At 38.3% G+C, this 17299-nt stretch overlaps 1 protein-coding gene across 2 annotated transcripts in view; it reads right to left on the minus strand.

Moving 5' to 3' along the window:
* LOC5575494 (glucose transporter type 1) overlaps positions 1–7110 on the minus strand; it is an 816694-nt gene extending 809584 nt beyond the window's left edge. For both annotated transcript variants that reach the window (XM_021843626.1, XM_021843625.1), the window contains exon 1: positions 6528–7110. The gene's annotated coding sequence lies outside the window, so the exon portion shown is untranslated. The remainder of the gene's footprint in view (positions 1–6527) is intronic.
* Between the last annotated feature and the right edge of the window lie 10189 nt (positions 7111–17299).

A 17299-nucleotide genomic window follows, 5' to 3' on the forward strand; every position in this document is an offset into this window, starting at 1 on the left:
TTTTAATAATCGTGAGCTCAAATTTTCAACATAGAACAATACTAGATGAAACGGATGTCCAAATTTCAGAAAGGTATTGCAATTTCAGAGATAACTTTCAGTTCTACGGTTGAACAGAAAGCTACCGCAGCCGTCACATTACTGATATTTACAATGTATCATCGATCGGCTGCGATGATACCTTGGAAACCATGCTAATGACTGTTGTTTTCTGCCGCGTTTCAAGGCTTGGAACTCTACAAGCATACTTTGATTAATTGTTTTCATTCAATGATACAATGATTTTCAAGCCTGCGGTAGAACTTTGACTGCTGCGGTAGAACTTGGCGGCTACCGCAGAACGGAAAATTTTCAAAAGAACCGTAATATATTTTAATATTTTCGAGATGTTTCCGTTTTTCTAAGGTTTTCTTTTTATCAGGCGATAAATGTTTTGTGGCAAATATTTAAGTGTGATTTCAATTTAGTGGAAAAAATATTTCATAGAATTGTTATGTCTGCCCACTGTATATGAAGGTTTCGTATTTCATCTAGATATTCGTCTGTTACAGTTTTTGAAAGCTTTCCAAGCAAAGAAATCACTGAAAGTAAACACAAATTTAAGCTTAAACAGCCTGAAAGTTCTCAAAGCCGAAGGAATCTCCAATTTGCTACCTTTGATCTGAAACCTTTGTGTCAAAACATCCAAGAATCGATCAACGCTCTCTCCACTTAAAATGAAATTTACAAGCTCACGACAAGAGTTCGTGCGCTCTGAAATTTTAGTAGAGATATCGACTGAAATACTTTATAATTTGATTTTCAGTATAAAAAGTAACACATTCCTAAATTCGCCACGTGCAAATGTTGTGTGGAAACAAGTTTTTCAAAGTGATAGATGTGTTTTTTTTTATCGGAGATTATATCTGAAGATGTTTTGTGAAGTTTTGTTTTTTACTTTTATTCGATTTGCTTACGTTTTGCTCGAGAGTGCTCTGTGATGGCACCATTAATCGCGACTCGTCTTTTTTTATCTCAAGTGCTTGTTGATTTAAAATTGATTGGTTGGTGGATACTCGGCTCGGGATGGATTATAAATTGCAGAAGATTTTCGAAAAAGGAATTTGGTGAGTTTGTTCTGATCAGCAGCGCATAATCACAATGCGTAAATACTAACCATTTGTCGGCCAGAACGTCTACCGAACGTATCCTATGACACTACCCTCTTTATCAACATTCCACAACATCCCGTAACTCCTATGAGAGGTCGTAGAGTTCTCTGCATCTTTCTTAAGTAGGTGTTCAATCAATCATCCTTTCCCATTCCCCAGCTTTCGCAAGGACGTGGCCAGGACAGCTCTCGATTATTGGAGGATGCGTCAATATTGTCTAAGAGTAAGAGGTTGGTCCCAAACCTCTGACTTTGGTAACGGACGGGAAGGAGGCAACCCTCATACAATGGTCTAGGACTGTACCACCTACGAATTTGTGCGAAATGCTTAATGCTAATGCTAATGCTAAAAAGTAACACATTCCCAAATTAAATTTCTCACCTTGAGCAAGATGACGATAATTCACTGACAAAAGATCAAATTTTCCATGGCACACTATATCATATGTAACGGTAAAAATCATTAATGTATCTAGTTTCAATCTACGCTTATATCCAAGATCTCTTAAAGGTAGGTTCATCAATCCAAGCAGTCAGTGGGTGCGAGTTGAGGTCAGTTGCGGGGTAGATGGAAGTGACAGCTGGCCAGCTAACTAGCAGGCGGGTTTGTGTATGAACCAATGTACGAGTTCACTATTTGACGTTTTAGCGGTGCCGTGTTATTTGCATGACCATGGCAACGAGTGCCCAGACAACCAGAAGTCGCATGAAAGTTCACGTAATAACTCGTTATTCAAACACGTTACGTCATTCCCGTAATACACGGTGGATAAAATCGTCAGATTGATGAGTTTCCTCGAATAAAATGCTTTTTTTCTGAGTTCGTTTATACATTTTGTTTCATCCCGTACACTCGCACAAAGTAAGTCGCATAAGATCAGAGGTTAGTTCGGTAGAAAATTTATACACTCGCACTGTATGCTATGATTCATCACATAATATATGCACGTATATCGCCTCCACTTTTGTACGTAGAAGGCGTTCTCGCGACATCTTATAAGTGAAATGTTGCGCATACAAAGCCTCCAGGTGATTTCGTTATACGTACATTTTGGTTGTCTGGGTGAATTCGGCACCGCTCAAACGTCATATAATAAACTCGTACATCGGTCCATATACTGTTTTTCACTCTATGGATCTATGCACGAGTTCACAAATTTGACGTTCGAGCGGTGCTGAATTCACTAGTTTCCATGGTCACATAAATATTACGACACCACTCAAACCACTCAAATAATGAACACGTGCATTGATCCATGGTTTCTATGGCGTTGATAGGGATTGTTTACTACAACAAATATAAATACAGTGGAGCGAAAATTTTCTTCTGCAACCATGAAGTTTTTGGTCACGACTCGAACTCTCGTTATTAACGTAATATTCCAGTGTTATGTTACGGTGTTCTGATTGAGAACCATATCTTTTCAAATTCTGAAAGACAAAGCATGGACTGTTCGGTGTTACCACAAACTTGAAAAGATGGTGAGAAATTACCTGTGATGTGTACCACGTGAGAGTGAAAGGAACATTCTATTACTGCTTTGTGACGCCCTGCACTTGGTATCCCTAAATCACATAAACGAATTCAGTAAAATTAACCCAAAATCAAGTCAAAATATGTGCTTGAAAAGCGAACTTTGTCGAAGAATATGGTTTATGGTATGTTGTTTTTTTTATGTAGTGTTAGTTCACAATCAAAACAAACTTGCCAACTGTCATTTGGTTTTCAAAATGGCGGAACGGATAATCTGACACATTGGACTACCACTCTTCTAGATACCTTGCTTATATCTAAATTAATCGCTATCAACATCAACGCAAGGAACTGCACTAAACCTGAATTTCATGGCTACTAGTTTTTTGTTCCATGACTCGTTGTTTATTTTAGTCGATCGACCCTTCAGATTGACTCATGGAAATTAAACTGTATTCGAGTAATATAATCATTGCAAAAAATGGAATTATCTCAAAAACACCAAAATACACCTATCTGACTCTTTGAAATGTTTACATCCCTTTCATCTAGTATTGTTCTGTGTTGCCTGACAATTCGAGATGTTTTGACCCTGCTACTTTGTATGGAAATCCAAAAATCCAAAAAACTTCATTCAACATGCCAAGTCTCTAGAACGTCATAATGAATATTTAGATTGTGGCGCCATTTATGTGGACGATTACGAATTATCCATTTATATCAATAGATGATTCTCGTTGTTACATAAAATAAATAAAAATTGTCGAATACACCAAATGCCAGAAAAACTTTGTTACCGAGTTATTAGTTATAATGTTGTTTTTCTCGATTAATAAATGTGAGGAATCTTCATCCTTATTTGGTATTTAAAAGATCATTATCTTTGGGGTTCAAATATTTCATATTCCAAATATATAATTATGTCTTCAACGTCGTTTTTATCTACACATTTAATTAAAAAAAATTGCATTGTCGCCCCATGAACGAGGAATTTCAAGCCCAATTTTACATAATCTACCTTGCAAGATTTTTTTATGCTAGAAATTAAAAAAAGCAACTAACATTGTTCTTAGAGATAGCCATTGAAAATAACTGGTAAACTTCCGGATTCATCGCTGAGAGATTCTGACAGCTTCCTGGCACAAAAATTTTCTCAAATGCTTCTTACAAAACTATTTATGAGAACCGAATTTCTTCACTGTAGTACTCAAACCATTGGCGAAAACTTCTCGAGTCTATCAAAAGGGTTTTGGTGAAATTTTCGACAAAAATCTTCGCAGTGATCCTTGAAAATTTCTGCAAAAATTCTTGATGTGTATCCCACAAGGTTTTCAAAGAATTCCTAACGAACTTTTTAACGAATTTATACAACGGTCGTTAGTTGGCTCCAATGAAGGCTACCAACAAGTTTGTTTTTTTTTTTTTAACATTCGTTACAACTTTCAGAGATGATGCTTCTTCTTCTTTCTGGCGTTACGTCCCCACTGGGACAGAGCCTGCTTCTCAGCTTAGTGTTCTAATGAGCACTTCCACAGTTATTAACTGAGAGCTTACTATGCCAATGACCATTTTTGCATGTGTATATCGTGTGGCAGGTACGAAGATACTCTATGCCCTGGGAAGTCGAGAAAATTTTCAACCCGAAAAGATCCTCGACCGGTGGGATTCAAACCCACGACCCTCAGCTTAGTCTTGAGATGATGCATGAAGGATGAATTATCTCTGGAAATTTCGAGGACTCTGATGAAAGCTTTGAAGGTACCCAAAGAAATCATTAATTGACGAAAGGTATACCATGTTTCTTCATTTACCTGACGAAAGGTGTATCGAATGTTTTCAAACAGGGTATCGTTGACTAATAAAATTCCTATGGTTCTCGAAGAAATCTTCATCAAGAAATATTTTTAACAAACTGCTAAAGGGAGTTTTCTTTTTTAACTATTTTTATGGGCTTTGGCAAGAGCCTTTTAAGAAGTTGTTTACCAACTTAGTAGACTCCAAATAATCTTTGCAGAATTTTCGCATTATCTGCATACCGACACCACGTATGAGAAATCCTAGAGTTCTTAGGTAAGGGTTCAATTGATCATTACTTCACATTCTCAGGACATGGTCAGTTTACTATTCTTTGACTTTGGTAACGATCGGGAAGGGGACAAATCTCATGGACTATACCACGTATGAAAGTGGTGTGAATTGCTCAATGCTTATGCTATCTGTGGTAAACTACATAAACTTTTGAATGTGCCTGCCGAGGATATCTACTGATTCATAATAAAATCTCTGGAAGGCTTCAACAAACATTAATTTTAAGAACAGCCATTTTAGTGGTTCACAGGATGTTTGTAGCACGTCGTCAGCTGCGTTCCCCTGCTTCAAGACAATTGGTAACCACTGGTTTAGAAAGTACCGAATGTAGCTACTTAGAATTAATTCCTGGAACAATAGGCTTTAGATTTATAGGGTACTAAACCGTTTTAATTCTCGAAAAGTATAAATCAAACATTATCTTAAAAATACGATCTCATAAGCCTGACACAGATAAAAATTGACCAATTTATAGTAAATTTTAGGTATCCCGGGTAACCCGAAAATAATTATTCGTAGGATCAATCAATTGCAAGATAATGGTTATGCAATTCAATCGTTTCTCAACATGTTCACACTGATGCGTTTTTCTTAAAATTCTTTAATATAGTGGCTACTTTACAGCCGATTCCAGGAATAATCGTTGACTTGAAAGTTGTCTACCTATAGCACAGTTCCCTTTTCACCCGACCTGGTCTAGTACCCTATCAGAATAACTCCGGCCACATCACTAGTGGCCACTTTTGGAAACTAGATAGGTTAGGTGTACCAGTTATGGATATAATCGTTCCCTATTTCGCCAAACGCGACAATTTGATTATCTTCAAATTTTTAATCATTCTGTGTATTTAATATCAAATATATCTTGATGTTAACACATTCAAAAATATCGGAAATGTGATAGTTTTCGAGAAAACACGTATGGCCAAATAGGGAACCACTAAGCCATAACTGGTACAGTTTCCCTATGTGTACAAGTAAACTGATAAAAAATTATTGAAATCCGTTGAGTATTGAGCGATGAAATTTAAAGTTTTTCTTTCTTTAACTCAGGCCAATACGTGTTAAAGATACTTAAGTTATCAATTTCAACCATTTGCATTATGCATTTATCTTTATTAGCTTGTGTGCTGATTTATGTATTCAAACATTTTTATTTACTGAGTGTTTTCTACAACTTTGATGACACTTCCCTGGGCATAGAGTATCATCGTACCTGCCACACGATATACAAATCCGAAAATGGCAACTTTGGCAAAGAAAGCTCTCAGTTAATAACTGTGGAGCAGCTGAGAAGCAGGCTCTGTCCCAGTGAGGACGTAATGCCAAGAAGAAGAAGAACTGGTGGGATTTACTACAAAGCGTAACATAAAAAAAAACATTGTTACATATCTCAAGGAGCAAATCATGTGTCTCTAATAATTTTTAGGTTGCTGAATCTAATGCCGCACTCAGAAATGTTTCGCATGTCACAATTTTGATCAAAAGGTCACCAAAATTGTATGACATACTGGTTTTATTAATGATGAAATGAAATTTAAATCATGATTTATCAACCATTTTTGTGATCTAACCTATCAATCATGTAGAATATGATTAAAACTTTCATGTAGGATAGAGTTTGATTTGAATTGCATGATTGTACTACGATTAAATTGATGTTTTTAACATGCTTTCAGTCTCCATGCCAAACTTTTTGTTACTTGAACATGGCAAAATCAAATACTTTAGTAAAGCATCAAAAAATAAATTCTCACTTTTGAACATATTTTGGCCAGTTTGAATAACGAAACACCACTGTGTGCAATAACCTACGGTTGCCTCTCCCGCTCTCTCAAATCAGAAGCCAGCTGCTATTCGATGAGGTGGTAAGTAACACTGGGTGCCAGGGGGATCAACCGAAAGGTAGAATGATGGAACAACCCAACAAGGGGGGCAAGGGGAGCCGAAAATCGTCCGTTTTTCACACAATCAATATCTTCTGCACAGGAACTGTTTTCAATTTATCGCATCGCGTTCGACTGCCCTGATATTGGCCCACCGTGATTCACGCAAATTTTTTCACCATTATGACACAGTCCACATTACAGATGCTGCTGCTGCTGCTGGGTCGCCCAGCCCAACAAATCGACAAATGTCCCCATTGGCCATTACTTCCAGTCCACATCAGCCGATTGAACACATCACTCCTGTCGAAAGATTGAAATCCTCCAATATCAAACACGAAATCCCACGAAAAACGCAATCCTAGTCGGATCTCATTCCACCACGGTAAAAACACCAAATTTTCATCACACTGCTGTAATACTGATCCTTTTTGATGGTGGAATGTCTAGCTAACTGACTGGAGACTGGACTGGTCCGACCGACCGAGTGACTGACTGACTGACTGAACGTGAACGAAACGAAACTAGAACTGGAACTGCTGTAGGCAAGGATTCGATTCGATTCCTCGTCCTGCCGCTCAACTTCGGGAAATGGGAAAATTTCGCTCACACTCTCAGAACCACGTCGTCGTCGTCGTCATCGTTCTCCGCTCTATCAGGACGACTGTTCACCCACCCACCCATCCATGATGACGACGAGAGAATGAGTGCCCTACTTCGGGGAGCGTGTGCGACAAACGAGATTTACGTGATTTCCTCACCCCCATCTATCAGATGAGAGAGAATTTGGCAAGAGTATGCAAAGCATAAATAGAAAACCGTTTCCTGACAAGGGGGGAGGGAAATTCTGCATTCGTAGTGAGCTTGATGAGAAAAGAAGCTGAGAAAAGCTTATGTCAAATGAGTAGGATTCGGTCCTTTATCGTGGGGTAACTGTCATTATATCTGGTATTTTTAAAAATTATTCAAAATGATGTATTTGATAAATATTATGTTTATCATTCGCAAACTTGTCTTTCGATTTATTTCGTTTTTACAAATAAAAAATACTTGGCTTTTAATAAAAAAAAATACCATATTATTTCAACGCGATATCCTTTGCGATTTATAAAGGAGAATTTCAGGACAGGATCTTGATTGGTTTTTCTAAAAAAATACAGCAAACTAAGTGAAATATCCGCAGTTAAATATTACACCTTTCTTAGGTGGTTTGCAGGAACATCCTTGACAATTTCCCTTCAAGATTCAAGATGTGTTTTGGATGAGCTACTTGTAGTCTTCTTTGCGTTAATTTTTGAAGAATTTAACTTTACTGTTTAAAAGATTGTGGTGAGACATAGTTAATTATTAGGAAATTGTAATTTCTGGAGAAACTACAAAGAAAGCTTATAACTTCTGGAGAAATACCTGAGTAACTTATCATGAACATGTCATGGTGCTAGGAGCTTATCAAGGAAGGATCTTGTTTGATATACACTCTCGTGCAAAAGTTTGGGCTCACCCCCTCTAACACATACAAAAGTGTTTTGCCAATATCTCTGTGATTACAAGTCTAATTGAAACTCTTTATGGCTCATTCGAAAGACAATGAGTTATTCTTACTTCGTAGGTGGGTTTGGACAAAAACATGTTTCAATGTTGTTAACAAATTCTTTACTTATAGTTGCGAAATTTTTCAAAAAACACAACGAAAAATCATGGATAATTTTTTTAGTATTGGATCGACCAAAACATTAGGTCAATGCGTCATTAGAACCGTAGGTGGTAAATAACTGGACAACGCGTACTATTGGTGCTTCGCGTATGTGCATGTATAAAATAGACCCCATTTGTGGTCCTTAGCCTCTTGTCCAGTAACTCCTATCCCTACCTCCCCGTGGTGCCGCCTGGAATACGAGTAACCGTAGATAAGATCGGGTAACCAACCCCGGTGGGACCTTGGTCGTATGCTGACAGGGAAGAGGAGCTCCTCTCTTCTGAGGGTGTAGCTTATCAGAGTGTCTGTTCTCCATGTTAGGGGCGGCGCAAAACAGCGTCTGTTCTCCATGTTAGGAGTGGCTGATCATTGTCATTGCTCAGCTAGAACATAAATACGACAGCTACCCAAGCTACCCATGATGTCAAAATCGTTATCGGAGATCCCATCGCTCAGGTTGGCCGATTATAGGACTAAATTTAGACCGATTATAGGGAAGTTCAGCGCTCACCAGCATACGAACGAAAACGGCCTTAGACTGATTGATTCCGCCGCCTCCAAGACCATGGCCATAGTCTCCCTGGTACACCTGGAGATCAACCTAACAGACTGAATCGCAAATCGACCACGTTTTGATTGATGGAAGACACTTATCGACGTCAGAACCAATCGCGGCGCAAACATCGAATCGGACCACTACCTAGTGACGATTAAAGTGCGCTAAAGACTTTCCGTTGTAAACAATATTCGGTACCGACGCCCGCCACGGTACAATCTGGAACGACTCAAGTTACCCAAAGTTGCAATTGATTACGCGCAAAGCCTTGAAGCAGCGTTGCCAAAAGAGGGAGAGCTCACCGAAACCCCTCTTGAGGACTGCTGGAGTAGTGTCAAAGCAGCCATTAACAACACAGTGGAAGGTGCCATTGGGTTCGTGGAAGGAAATCGACGGAACGGTTGATTCGACGAGAAGTGACGGTTTGAACGAGAAGAATGTAGCGCGGGCGATTATGCTGCAGCAAAGCACCCGTCAAAACGTGGAACGATACAACATTTTTTCATATTTATGCCTAGTTGTCTAGAAAGCTTGGTATTCACCATCAGCAGCTTCATTTGTATTCGATAATCGTTAATCCTGTTGGTAACCATAGGATCTGCTAAATCATTTCCGTTCAGGAACTTCGAACTCAGCTTTTAACTGTTCCTAAACATATTTTAACAGAAACAAGATGTGAACAATAAGTGTGCTTATAACGTTTTTATGTACGGAGATAAACTATCCTTAGAACGGAAAGCATCATTAGAATAAGCCTTTATGTAATACGTTGCTTGATCGAGCTGGAAAACCAACGAACTTTACTAAACGCTCGTAACATTTATTGTGAAGAAATTGATTGGTTTAAACGATTATTACATTTTTATCAGTACCGAAAATATCGGTACTCAATGCTTTCCAGTACCAATATTTCGGTACCAAAAAGTGGTCGGTAATACCGGTACTTTCGGTACCGGTACTCCCGGTGCCAAAACCCTAGGCCGGACAAAACAAAAAAAAAATTGTTCTCGAAATCACCTGTTGATATTTTTATAAGCTTCTATACCATTGAGTGATGATTTTCCAAATTTTGAGATTGATCCGTTTGTTTTCGATTTTTTGAAGCATCTTTGGTGTGGAAAAGCCAGCAAAATTGGACAGCTTTGAATCCATCAACTATGGTTTACCTACCAAACTTCATACAGCTGTATCTCAACAAGATCACAACGGATTCGAACTCAACAGGCTTCATTTGAGAACATAGTCATAAGCCTTCGATTTGACGATAGCTTTTGAATGTTCAAGAAACAAGTGTTGTCATTTTAACAAAACATGTTTTTTACAATCTATTGTTATTTTTTAAGACATTGTGCTTTGTATGTGGTGTATATAATGCACGGACTTTACCTGTGATCTCAGACCCTTTTCCCCCTACACCTTACGGTATTAACTCGAAGATGTGCCAGTTCATAGAGCACTTTAACTCATTTTATTCCAAGTGCCTGCACAGCCAATAATGAAAAATATTGTGGAAATACCGAAATATATTCCAGTATTTTCTTGTCAGCATTAATAATGGCAGCAATGATATGACACAAATATCAAAGACTTAGCTCTCTAAAACAAAAAAAAGCACTTTACCTCATGTAAACATTTTTATAGATGACCATCCTCCAGCCGACTCTTGTTCGGCACTACAATTCTAGCATAATTTGAGTGACATCCGCACACATTCTCTAGTTTACACTTTCGGGGGACTTGTCTGCTCCGAATGTAAATAGCATGCGACCTCTCACAACAATGAAACGCGGGTAATCGAACACGACATGCTCCGCTGGTTCCTCCACACCCGCACATTTGGGGCCGCGGGAGATTCTCTCCAAACCAAACTGCACCAAGTGGAAGTTCACTTACCTATGGTTTATTTTGTACCAATCTAACACATTTGGTATTAGCTGATGGGTCCATGCACTTTTAGTGGAGTTATCCCGTTCCTGCTGCCAACCTCTAAACGTTGTTTCTTCAAACGCGTTGCGGACTCCTTTAATACTTCTTTGATTGAAACATCGAACATCTTCCTGGTTGGTGAGCCCGTTGGTCGTTATCTCGCCTATAATTCACACGGCCTCTTTGAAAGCCGTTCAGTATGCGCTTGCCAATCTTAAGCACACAAGACTGATTTCTTCTCGTTCCAAACGCTCGTGATCAGTTTAGTACTCCATTCCTAAGTAAGGATAGTGTCACGCCTGCCAGGAGATAACATTTGTAGAAAATAACATTAGAATCGTTGGACTTCATCCTGGAAAGCGCCGCTATAGCCGTAGATGCCTTTTTACAAGCATATTCATGTGGCTAGTGAAACTGAGCTTGTCATCGATCAAGCTGCCTGAGAGATCGCTCGGACTCTATGCAATCACCTACCGATATATGCGCTCCACCCTACCTCAGTCTCGTGATGGGTCTAGACCTCATGCATCCCTCAACAATGGAGTACGCTGTGGTCGACTCTACTTCTTCCATCGTTTTGGCTCAGACCACTAAGGTGATGTCATCGGCGAAACCAACAAGGGAGTCTTAGTACATCGTACATCGCATTTCATAACACCGGGCCCAGGATTAAACCTTGAGGTACTTCCGCGATAATGCGTACAACCTCCTCCGTGTTTTTTAAACCTAGTACAACCGTACCATCAAAATAGCTTTTAAGAATCTTATACAACTGCATCGGAACTTTGAGACGGTGAAATTCTTGGACGCATTCTTCATATCCAGCGTGACAAATGCACAGTAACGGATGTCTCTTCTTATAAGCTCTGTTTCCATCTTATCTGTCTGAACGACAGACTGCATAGTGTTGTAGCCGGAGCTTCTCCTGGTGAGCCATTTTGATCTGCATTTTGCGTCTTCATCGTTGAAAGACTGATTTTCATTTACATTGTCTTGACATTAATGAATAAGCAAAACCTTCTATGTTCAAATTATCGTTATACTTCGGCATGCTCTATCATTGTCAACAGATAGCAACTATAATTACGCTTGCCAATACACCATCGACTCCGCTACTAAGAACTAAGGTTTCAAACCATGAGATTTCTAAACAATTTTGTTAATTTTCATTATTTATATTGGTTTTCTAAATGAGCGCCATAAATATCGTTCAAATTGTATCCTATTGTGATAAAATATCCCATACAAATTCACTTCTCATCGAGGATTCTCACTAATCTCATTCAAAATCGTCGGGAACCGATTCGCAACCGTTTAAATTGGCAAGCATGGCACACCACTACAATCTCATTCTAACACCGTATCCTAGCCATCGACTGAAATTCATCCGTCAAAAACAAACACACACCGGATCGTAGCTGTCGAACACATGGCCTGACTGAACATGAGTATACTACTCCAAACCGCCCATGCGACAGACTGCCGTCGACCGAAAATTCAATCCCGCTTTTCCATCTCCTTTTATTAGTCCCCGGTGACGCTTTTTCCGTTCCCTACATTTCTTTCGCCCGCACGCCTGCCTCTGAACGATTTCGCTACAATTCTACAACCAGGCCACCCATCGCAACTATGTGGGGGACATTCATACAGTTCAAAGCGATGAGCCGTGCCAGGAAAAGATTTCCCACAAGTAGGCGTTGCTTCTGGTACTTACACGTTGGAAGCTTTTCGGCCTATTTTGCACGTAGATTGCGGTGCGGAGATGCGACAAACGAGTACCGTTTTGATTCATATTACGGACACTTAAGGCCTCAGGGAAGTATAACTGATCAGAAAGCATATAACATAAATCATTCTGTATGATTTCTCCACGTTATTAAGCTCTCAAAGCGCTTAACTTTCGAAAGGTGGATGAAGATCTTGCTTCCACTACATGAATTATTTTAAATAAATAGAAATGAGTGGACTTTTCATGATTCTTATTCTGGACGCTTCCTTACTTTTGCCTCATATTCCGGACACTTCGATTCGAATCCCGGACAGCTCGTGAAAATTAAAATAGAAAAATCAAATAATCAATTGAAATCGGTAAACCACTAAACAGACGTATAAGGAAGTTGGGCATTATGAATTTGCATAGATATTTATGGAATTTTTTTATTAAAACGAGCCTCGAAAGTAAGGAAATTTGAGCGACGAAAATTGAAACATTTCGTGTGAAATGTTTCCCACAGAAAGTTGAGTGTCCGGAATTTGAAGCTGTCCGTAATATGAATCAAAACGGTATCTTATGATTGTCTTGTTTTGTTGATATTTTTTTTTCTTTAGATGTACAGAAAGATTGAAATATCACGCGATGAACTCACAGTGCGCATCGTACCTTCGTGCTGTGCGTACACGAATTCTCTCTGCTCTTGGAAGTTTTTTGAAAACTAGCTACAGCAATAAAACAGTACTTTTCAGTTCTACAAAAACAGTACTTTTCAGTGCTAAAATTGAAAACGGTACTTTTCAGTGCTACAAAAACAGTACTTTTCAGTACTATTTATTCTACTATTATCCCTTTACGATCCTTGCTTGAACCCGTGCCTTCTATTTTTCGTTGGACCCGTTGACGAAAGCTAGCGGTGGTAATCCTTCTTGGACACCGTCTTGGGAAAAAAAACCTCTTAGGAGGTCTCGTCTTCTTTCGTTTATTTACAAAACATGGTTATAACTACAAACAAAAGGAAGGGTGAATCTCTGAATTCACAACTTCCTTCCAAAAAAGTGGGATTTAAAACTGTCACTAAACGTGGCAAGAATGGAAGAAAGGACGTTTCTCCGGAATGCGAACTTTCATCCAAGGGTGAAATGAATAATGTTGATAATTGTATCGAAATGAGCCATCAGTTCGATGCTCTAGCTAGACAAATTTTCCGAACACCAAATCGAAGCAGCCTCTAGCCCAGGCTCTTTGATTCAGGTGAGAAAGCAAAGAGTGCCATTTATCGTGGTCAGATGTTCCGAAATTGGGGGATTTAGGCAGGAGATCTTGAACTTCATTAGGGGAATCAAGGTTCTCTTCAAAATCTCAAAGAGATGAGACTATCGCGTTTTGCCGGAAACTCTTAAAGATCGCGAACTTCTTCTCAAACATATTGAAGAGAAGAAGCACATTTTTTAAATTATGATGACAAAACTGAACGTTTGTTCAAAGTCGTCTTGAAAGGTCTCTCAAGTGACTATAAGTTACCTGAAGAGATCAAAAATTGAATTAATGATTTACTTGGATTTTCCCCAGTCCAAGTAATCATTATGAAAAAGAGAACCCAATCTGGCATTGTTCGGAAAAGGCTTTCTCAAGAATATTATTTAGTTCACTTTAACCAAAAAGATCTAAATAATATTAAAGCTTTAGAAAAAGCTAGACTTATGTTCGATGTCCGTGTGACATGGGAACATTTCCAGTAACCAGAACCCCCCTCAGTTCCGTCTGTGTCAAAAGTGGGGTCATGGAACAAAAAATTGCTGCATGGATGCTAAATGCATGATTTGCTGAAGTTCTTCTCACGCTAAGGATATCTGTCCAGTGAAGCAAGATACCGATAAGTTCATATGCGCGAATTGCGGGGGCTATGATTGCCCAATTTGTTGAGCTTGTCCTTCGCGTAGGCGAGTCGTCGAGGCTCGTGCCAGGCAGATGAACAATAATGTCCGTTACGATAACGGTCGTTTCCGGAATTTCCCTGGTAGAGTATCGAACAATGCTCATTTTTCAGTTAAAGATCGCTTGATTAAGAATTATACCCATCAGGAAGATAATAAACATGCTTATTCACAAACTAATTTTAATCTGTATCTACCCTATCGTAGCAGGTAATTTGAACTCCTCCCCTTCACATACTAAGAGTACCCGTTCTAATTGTTTCAAATCGAATGGAAAAAACCCTGCGCCATAGGAAACTTCTACTCCGCCTCTTCGTCTACCGAAAATTCTAACGGAAAATCACCAGATAATGAACCCACTTCAAGTGATATGTCTGCCTCTGATTTTCTAACTGAACATATGAATCCAGTGTTGTGAAAAACTCAATTTCTCACAACTCACGCTTGAGATTTTTCATGCGTGAGTTGTCAATCATGCAACTCAGCAGTAAAAAAATCATGGATGAGTTGGCTCACCTTTTTGACTCATTGTTTCGTATTTCCACAGTTTACTCACATACTGCAATAATTTCTAGTTAGTCTGGTGAAATCATAGTAATCCTTCCTAACGTAAACAAAAACATTCGGATTTCACGAGTTCTTGCCGGGTTTTGCGACTGAATCATTTTTTACGGTTTGAGTTGATTGAGTTGATTTTGCATCAAAATCTCAAGCGTGAGATTTGCGAAGCAGATCTCTAATGAGTTTGCTCTCACGGGAGAGCGTATTGATTGAGATTTTGAGTGTGAGTCTATCAACACTGTATGAATCTAATGATTGATGAATTGTTCAAAGCCACCACTATGACTGAAGCAGTCCGAATTTACTAATCAAATTGTTATTGGTTTACGTGTTTCTAATTCATCCACTAAATAATAATTTAAATATTTTAAATTAGAATGCTCGTTCTTTGGTAAAGAGGACGAGCTGATTAATTTTCTTACAGCTGATAACGTTCATATAGCAGTTATTACTGAAACTTATTTGAAACCTGGATCCAAACTAAAAAAAGAACCTTACTTTTTTGTGTACCGTAATGATCGAATTGGGCATGTGGGGGAGTTGCAATCATCATTCATAGGCGTATAAAACATTAACAGTTTTCGTCATTTGAAACTAATGTTTTCGAAACTTTAGGTGTTTCAGTTGAAACACAGCTTGGAAAATATACTTTCATAGCTGCCTATTTGCCGTTTTCAATGCTCTGGACAGCAAGTGAATTTGCTCCAAACTGACTTGCGAAAATTGACTCGCAATACGTCAACAAATTTTGTCATCGGTGACTTTAATGACAAACATCGGTTATAGAATAATTCTCAGAGTAATTCCAACGGCAGAATTTCATTTGATGAATGCTCTTCAGAATATTTCTCAATTCAATACCCTGATAGCCCTACATGTTTTTCACTTCTAGAAATCCATCCACGATTGACTTGGTCTTAACCGACTCTAGTCATCGTTGTAGCCGTTAACGGAGAACAAAATATAGTGTTCGTAATCATTTTTCCGGTCAATTTAACTATATTTTAAGGTTAATTTGGAGATAACTAAAAATATAGTTGAATTGACAGTATATTGTTAAACATAACCATACCATATAGTTGTTGACAACTATATTTTTGTTTGAATTTACAAACGTCAAACGTCAAAATGTAACTATATTTTAGTTGACTCAAAGTGAATTTTATTGAGTTTACAATATTTTGCAATGTTTACTCAGCATTTTGTTCTGCTTTATCAACATATCTGAAAAGATTCGGTGCTGCTTTATCGATCAAAAATAACATTGCAAAAATGAAAACAAAGGGCGAGTCGACAAACTTGATTTGTGATCTCCTGCGTGAAAGGTGGTCATCTTAGCACCTACACTATTCATTGCAAGTTAGAAGTTAGTAGATTTGTGAGCATGACTTGAAGTCTAGGGAGGTGAATGTTTCCGAATAGTGATAATTATCAAAATTATAATTGTTATAAGTACAAGTGGATAGCTCAATCAAAGAAGTGTGTGTATTTGATTTGACGTTAATTTAGTGTTGGCGTAAGTTAATTTTATTTCGAAACAACTATTTGTGCGTAAGTAAAAGTAATTGACAGGATTGTAATCTTAACATACAGAAATTCTTCTGCGTGAACCGAACAACCCAGTGTCCTAGTCTCTTCATGCCATGCTTATTGTGCGCGGCGTGTGAGTCGAGACGAGTCGTTCTCACCTCGGGTGACGTGATGCGACTAATGTTAATCAAATGAAAGTGAGTCGACACCTCACCGAACACTATATTTTGTTCTCCGTGTAGTGTTCGTAATCATTTTTCCGGTCAATTTAACTATTTTTTAAGGTTGATTTGGAGATAACTAAAAATATAGTTGAATTGACAGTATATTGTTAACTATAACTATACCATATAGTTGTTGACAACTATATTTTTGATTGAATTTACAAACGTCAAACGTCAAAATTTAACTATATTTTAGTTGACTCAAAGTGAATTTTATTGAGTTTACAATATTTTGCAATGTTTACTCAGCATTTTGTTCTGCTTTATCAACATATCTGAAAAGATTCGGTGCTGCTTTATCGATCTAAAAAAAACATTTCAAAAATGAAAACAAAGGGCGAGTCGACAAACTTGATATGTGGTCTCCTGCGTGAGAGGTGGTCATCTTAGTACCTACACTATTCCTTGCAAGTTAGAAGTAAGAAGATTTGTGAGCATGACTTGAAGTCTAGGGAGGTGAATGTTTCCGAATAGTGATAATCATCAAAATTATAATTGTTATAAGTACAAGTGGATAGCTCAATCAAAGAAGTGTGTGTATTTGATTTGACGTTAATTTA

The sequence above is a fragment of the Aedes aegypti genome, chromosome 2, assembly GCF_002204515.2.
Source record: "Aedes aegypti strain LVP_AGWG chromosome 2, AaegL5.0 Primary Assembly, whole genome shotgun sequence".
Classification (NCBI taxonomy): domain Eukaryota; kingdom Metazoa; phylum Arthropoda; class Insecta; order Diptera; family Culicidae; genus Aedes; species Aedes aegypti.